This window comes from Oxyura jamaicensis, chromosome Z (genome assembly GCF_011077185.1).
Source record: "Oxyura jamaicensis isolate SHBP4307 breed ruddy duck chromosome Z, BPBGC_Ojam_1.0, whole genome shotgun sequence".
NCBI lineage: Eukaryota > Metazoa > Chordata > Aves > Anseriformes > Anatidae > Oxyura > Oxyura jamaicensis.
The window spans coordinates 65,065,567-65,073,073 of record NC_048926.1 but is presented as its reverse complement, the minus strand read 5'-3'; the positions used below and the strand labels follow the sequence as shown (position 1 = coordinate 65,073,073).

Here is a 7,507-nt window from a genome sequence, read left to right as displayed (position 1 = left end):
TTTTTTTTTTTTTTTTTTCCCTAAGCTCTAGCCGCAACTCTCTGTTCAGCCAGGCTGGTCTTCTTCCATACTGGCTCGTCTTTGGGCACGTGGGGACAAACCGCTCCTGAGCCTTTAAGATTTCCTTCTTGAAGAGCGCCCAGCCTTCCCGGACTTTTCTGCCCTTCAGAACTGCCTCCCAAGGGACTCTGTCAACCAGTGTCCTGAACAGCTCAAAGTTTGCCCTCTGGAAGTCCAAGACAGCAGTTTTACTGGTCCTCCTCCTGACTTTGCCAAGAATAGAGAACTCTACCATTTTGTGATCACTGAGCCTAAGACAGCTTCCAGCCACCACCTCTCCCACCAATCCTTCTCTGTTTGTGAACAGAAGATCTAGCGGTGCACCTCCCCTGGAAGGGTCTCTAACCAGCTGTGTCAGGAAGCTATCTTCCACTCTCTCCATAAACCTCCTAGACTGCTTCTTCTGAGCTGTATTGCATGTCCAGGATATGCTGGGGAAGTTGAAATCCCCCACGAGGACAAGAGCTGATGATTTCACAACTTTTGCCAGCTGCCTGTAGAGTTCCTCATCCGTCTCCTCATCCTGGTTTGGGGGTCTGTAACAGACTCCCACCAGGATACCTGCCTTATTGGCCTTCCTGCCAATCCTAACCCATAGGGACTCAACCTTATCATTCCCAGCCTTGAGTTCCACAACACCAAAACACTCTCTAATATAGAGAGACATACCACCACCCCTTCTGTGCTGCCTGTCCCTTCTGAAGAGCCTATAGCCAGTCATTGCAGCACTCCAGTCATGGAAGTGGTCCCACCATATTTCAGTGATGGCAACCAAGTCATAGCTTGCCTGCTGCATGACAGCTTCTAGCTCCTCCCGTTTGTTGCCCATGCTGTGCACATTAGTGTAGATGCACTTCAGCTGGGCCACTGCCTGCTCCCCCGGCCTTGACATTGTTCTCCCTGGCACACCTCTAACAAGCCTCATTCCCTCCCTGTCCCTGTCCCCCTTCCTTCCTAGCTTAAAGCCCTCTCAACGAGCCCTGTCAGCTCCTGTGCTAGTGTCTGTTTTCCCCTTTGAGACAGGTGGGACCCATCTGCAGTTAGCAGGCGAGGTGCTGAGTAAAGTGCCCAGCGGTCAATAAATAAATAAATAAATAAATTAAAAAAAAATCTGTGTTGACACCAGCCTCTGAGCCACCTGTTTATCAGGTGGGCTTTCCAAATCCTCTCTGTACCCCTCCCTGGCACTGTAGGGATGGAAGAAAGCACAACCTGTGCTCCCTCTCTATCTATGAGTTTTCCCAGTCCCCTAAAGTTCCATTTTATAGTCTTCAGGCTTCTCTCTCCAATATCATCTCTGCCAGCTTGGACTATCAAAAGAGGATAGTAGTCAGAGTGGCGAACCAGGTGAGGAAGCTTTCTGGCAATGTCCCTGACCCTGGGCCCAAGGAAGCAGCAGACTTCCCTATGGGTAGGGTCAGGTCAAAAAAGAGGGCCCTCCGTTCCCCTGAGAAGGGAGTTGCCTACAGCGATCACCCTTCTTTCTTTCTTAGTGGAGGCAGTCCTGAGGGAGTCAATTTCCTCACCCAAGGCAGCTTCCTGGGTAGACTTGTAACCTCATCCCCACCCAGTGGTCTCTCAAGCTCCAGAGCCTCAAACCTGTTGTGTATGGGCACCCGGGGAGGCAGGGCCAGCAGGGAGTGGGGTTGCCTGTGATGTCAAGCAGGGACCTGTTTCCATTCTTTCTCATCTCCTCGTTCCCCTTCCTCTGCTTGGCAGGGCAGGGAGTCCACCACTGTTTGGGGTGTCTCACCCCGGTTCCTTTCCCTCAAGCCTTGCAGGGAGTTGCCCCACAGGTCCATCTCGCATTCACACTCCCTGATGGCCCTCAACCTCTCCACCTCCTCCTTGAGCTCCACCACCAGGCTGAGCAGGTCGTCAGCTTGTTCACACCTCACACATCCAGTATCTCTGCTGCCCTCAGAGGGCAGTAACAGGCTCAGGTACTCCGTGCACCCAGAGACCTTCACTTCAATTCTTCAATTCTAGAAGTTCCTCAATTGCATAATATTTTGCTCTTTGCTTATTAAAATCTCATGTTCATTTCATTTTATGCCCTTAGGCATGTTGTTAAACTGAGTTGGTGCATTAGGGAGGTTAGCACTTAAAAACTCATCACTTCAAGATCTGTATATACCCCAGGACCTCAGACAGTAATGATCAGTTTCTCAAGTGGCATAATCTAGTGTGATTCCAAAGCTACCAGTGAACCTAAACCCATTTGCCCTGGCAGAGGACTAAAGCCTGTATCAGTAATAAAGTACAACTATAAAAGTTCAAGGTTCAGAATATCACAATTCTTTGAACTCCTGTTTACATGAAGAATTGAATGATTGTTAAAACTTCTGTTTTGATTCCTTTATCAATTTAAAGTAATATTTTTATAACTTCATCCTTGTCTTCTTTTCTTTTTCATAGCACCTTCAAGCTTGAAGGAATATCTATCTGGAGGCACGTCAGTTAATTTCTTACATATCAAATTCATCATCGTGACTTCTTGCGCGCCAGATCAGAAAAGTAATCAGGAACCTGGCCCTTCGTGGAGCATGGGAAAGCCCTTCCAGTCAGAGCACAATGAACCATGAGTGTAATCTGCATTGAGTCAACTGTCTCAGATCAGAGAGCTGCAAGCTGAGTCCTGGCAAAAGCCACAGCCTTAAATTCCACTTGGTGGGAAAGAAGAATAAAGAGGACTAAACATTTGCCCCATTTCAGAAACTGCTCTCCAAGCCTGACAACTGAGTTCTGTGCTGAGCAACCAGAGTAACTGATGATGAGTTTTTCATGGGTCAAGCCAGCGTCCAAAAATATTTCAATATGTAGCCAAAAGGAGAAACGAAGCACTTAGGTGATCCAGGATATGAATGCATTTACTGCAACAGAGGAATGTTACTGTCTACAGGGAAAGAAGATCTCTGTCATCCCTTGTACATATTCAAAGCCATACAGGAACAGGGCATCAGTGATGTTAAATTGCTCAAAAGGATTCTGTCTCCTGTCCTCCACCCAACTTTGAAGAAGTTCAGCTGTTAGAGATTGCATCTCAATGCACTTCTAGTATTTGCACTGTCACTTCCATTCAGGGTAATGATGTGTGCCACTGTTTGCACAGACAGCCCCAGGAGATTTTTGACCACAACAAGCTATATTTTGATGGGGCTCCAAAAGGAATATAAAAGTTAGGACTGAAGAAAAACATTTGTGTGCTCTTTCACTATGGGGATCTCTTCACTGAAAGGACTATGGTCCTTTCTTAGGTTTAAATAAATACATACATATACATACATATATATATATGTATATATATGAAAAAGCATCAACATTATAAGGTGTGTTTAAAAAGGGGATATAATCTTTTTTAATACCATCCATTTTTTATCATGTTAGCAGACAAGGAATTTAATCTATTGAAGTATACAGCCACACTGTTCCTGTTGAACACTGACATTATAGTCCCAGTTACTGTTAAAGAAAATAAGTCATTTGTAATATGTATTTGACATATTTTTTTTTCTAGCCATTTGTCTATACTTCATGGAGAAATCTAACAGACAAGCAGCATTCTCAGTTTATTTTTCTAAATAAATGTCGTTTATATTATTTGCAGTCACTTATTTTGGCTGATTTTCATCATCTCCAAAAATGATTTAAAGACAGAACCAAAACACAGAAATCATTCGTTCACGTTAACCTGTAATGATTTGCTGATCAAAAGCTTTAATATAAATATTGTAATTTGTAAAACGATGAAGTATATTTATACCGGCAAATATATATGGTAAACAAGAGGAGGTATTTTAACTCTTAATTTCAGAACATAGTTTATTTTAATATCCACACAAAGAAATCTAAATATATAATGGGATAATTTTTTTATTATCAGTAAATTTTAGCAAGTAAAATTTGGATGTTTAAATGAAAGGAATGTAGTCTAATAATAGTAGTTTCCCAAATTACACAGAAATCTTTTCTCAGCTGCCTCATTTTATTCAAAAACTATTTTTGTTTTTGATTATTTTTTGTTGTTGTTGTTCATTTGTATGCTTTAGTATACTGAAAAGGCCATGAAGATGATACCATTTGATCACAAAAAAATTGAAAACTTATTGGATAAGAGGTTGTTCCTTAGAACAATCTACAGTTTAAAGTTAAGAATAGTTATTTTTATTCAGCTACTGCAGTCATTTGTTATCAAGTTATTGAAAATTTCAATGCTGGCACTCTTTTGAATAAAAATGTTTTCCTTTTTTCTTAGTCCATTAGCCTGTGTGTAATTTTAAGAGAAAAGTAAAACATATGATTCCCCATTCCCTTAAAGCATTCATCTTAAACCCAGTCATGTGTATCTGATTTATAAAGCTGAAGAGTTTTTTTTGTTTGTTTTTGTTTGTTTGTTTTTAATTATTTATTTATTATTATTATTATTTTTTATTCCATTGCTCTTTGGAACCCATTAAGTGCTCACTAAGAGAAAAATGTTTTTTCAAAAACAACAACAACAAATGGAAAATCCAAGCCATTTTTCACCTGTGGGTTAACCTTGTTGTAGGCAGATGTTTTAAAAATGCATTGCTCTGCTCTAGTGTACAAACAAGTGTATGCGTGTGTTTGTGTGTGTGCACGCATGTGCATCCCTACCCGCTGATGAATGCCAGCTCTGCTGAAGTAAGTGCCGCAAGTCCTGTTACTGTAGGAGATGCTCATGTTGTATATTCTGGAAAAAGACTTGAGTGCTGTCTTTGCTTGTGATTCTGAAGCCATAAATAGATTTACATTTTTTTTTGGTGAAATAATCACATGAATTAAATAAGAGAATAATAGTCTCCCTTATTTGGCAAAAATCGGGATCATGTCATGGTTTGACTCTTTTCAAGGAAAGCTAGAGGTCAATTTCTACTGGTGCAGTTGATAAATGAAACCTTTGTATCTGCTAAAGAACGATTTTTTTTTTTTTTTTTTTCCCCCACACATATTTTGTCTTATGGTTTGCTTAAAGACTTTTAAATATGACTTTCTTTCTCATTAGAGTCATATATTTGGACACACTGCTTGCATGGGTTTGGTTATGTATACTCTTTGGATAGCCTGTGTTATAAAACTGGGGATCTTTCTCCTTCAGACTAATATTCAGAGTTGTTTAATGAAGGGATATTATCAAAATAGTAAGAAAATTTCAGAATGATAATTTGAGCACTTTCATTATCATCTAATAATTTTTTTGGAAAATCTCTTTTATTTTATTTTATTTTATTGTGAACAGAATGCGTTCATCTATATTTGAAAATAGCCCAATAAAAGTCTCATGAAATAATTCATTACTACTTGCTAATACTTTTCTGCCGTGGTAAGTTCTAGATCAGCTCCTGTGTGAAAATATTATTGTACAAAAATCACCTGAAACAGTGTAAGATTTTCTTCAGAAAAATGCAACAGATATGAAAAATAGTGACCTTGTTCCAGGATAGGTTTTACACTATGTGTGCAGTGCAAAAATAATAAACATATGATTTGTAGGCTGAAGCAGATATAGTTTGCAGAGGGCACTGCAAATCATGGTTTTCATCAATCACATGCTGTAGTTTACAACTCCATGTTAACTCGGGATTTCCTGCTGGACATCAAATTTCAGTGCATGTACACATGCACATGTGAATACACATATTGCGTCTTATTTTGCCAGCAGTGGGGCTGAGGTAAACCTAGATTCCTTGACCTTTGTGAATTAAATTGTTAAGTCTTGAGGTAAGTGTTTGGTATTGCGATATACATTGAGCTGATGTCTTCATATTATGCAGATGTTCCCCTGAGATAACAGTTCAACACAAGAAAATAAAATGCTACTGGGATTTCATATTTTATTTTATTTTTTTCAGATTTTTTTTTCAGTTTTTCAAATAATTAGAACTGAAATATTTTTTTAATATATTTTAAAACCAGAGGAAACAAATATCTTATTCTGTATACTGATGCCATGAAAGCCAACAAAATTTTATTTTTCCCATTATCTTAGGCTAAACATTTTGACAAAAGCAGAACTTTTTCACTTTTTCAATTAATAGTATAATGATAGATTTTAAGTACCCATGTCTCTTATTCTCTCTCTCTCTCTCTCTTTTTTTTTTTTTTTTTTTTTTTTTTTTAGCATTATATGTACAAGTACCTGCATAAATGCCTGCACAATAGTGTGACATTTCTTTATTTGGCATCTGAAAAGATATCTGAAGAAAACAATGTGCTTGAAGTGATGAAGCTTACAAAACAAAAACCTGACGCAATTCTGGGTGTGTCCACAAGACAAAAAATTCAGTTACTGAAGTTTTTTAAACACATTTAAACACAAGGACTATCATCTATTTCCTTTGCTTCATGAGAGAAACAGAGATGTTAAAGTAGCTATTTTGTAAAGCTAAAGACTGCATAAATCTGATGATCAGGATGTTTTTAAAGTGCCCTCTCATTTAAGCAGTTGACCCAAGTGTCACATGGCAAGAATATTCCCAAGGGACAGATTTGTCACTACTAGGGGATACATTCTCAGTCCACACTGAAGCTCTCCAATGACTTTGCAAATAAACCTGTCCACAGGATAGCTTAGCTATGCCATTTTTGGTGTCTGGGGATGGAAGGGTTTGATCCTACCCTGGTGCTCCTACTGAAGGTAGGTGTCTGTTTCCACACATGGAACCTGGCAGACCCAGAAAGCCAACCAGAGGCAGCTGCACAGGAACCATACCAGCAGTGAGAAGGAGATAGGGGACAGAGGTCCTCTGGGTGCCTGTGACAGAAGAACAGGAGACAGGAGACCCTTAGGCAAAATTTCAAAGATATCAGGAAAGACACTGTGAGTGTAAACCTCATGATTGAAATTATGAAGTGACTGGGAGAGAAAGCTCAGTTTACGTTGTCTGGTTTTAAGTACCATTGTTCTTTTGTTGGTTTAAGAGTGACTTATTTAACAGTTGTCCTCAGCAGGTGTTTGACAATATTGGTGCAGCAGACCAAGATCTCTTCAGAGACTGTTTCTGTTTTATAGAGAAACTGAGGGGAAACATTTTCACATATAACTACGAAAATGCTGCAAGGAGAAAGTTCATCCTAAAGAGAAACCAAGGAGACCTCAGGAATGCAGGAGGCTGTAAAGAAATGTTCACATTTAAATTGAGAAAGTGGATCTAAGTAAAGAGTGGAAAAAAGGCAAAAAGCAAAGCGTGGTTTGAGAGGGCACACGTACTGGGGAGAAACTATAGAAACATGTTGGAAGGAGAAGATTGAGTCTTATAAAAAATTAGACTGAAGGGAGTAACAAATGCAGCACATAAAAGAAAATATAAGTTTTCTTAGAAAGCTGCAGAGGCTAACTCATTGATTTTTTATGGATTGGATAGTTAAGGATCCCATGAAAGAAGCAGCAAAAGCTAGGTGTATGTGGTGCAAAGTATTTTAGCTG

At 39.4% G+C, this 7,507-nt stretch overlaps 1 protein-coding gene across 4 annotated transcripts in view; it reads left to right on the top strand.

The window, feature by feature from the left end:
* The window catches only part of PRR16 (proline rich 16), a 177,757-nt gene extending 172,384 nt beyond the window's left edge, over nucleotides 1-5,373 (top strand). For all 4 annotated transcript variants that reach the window (XM_035310484.1, XM_035310485.1, XM_035310486.1 and 1 more), the window contains one exon: nucleotides 2,479-5,373. The gene's annotated coding sequence lies outside the window, so the exon portion shown is untranslated. The remainder of the gene's footprint in view (nucleotides 1-2,478) is intronic.
* The last annotated feature ends 2,134 nt before the right edge of the window (nucleotides 5,374-7,507 follow it).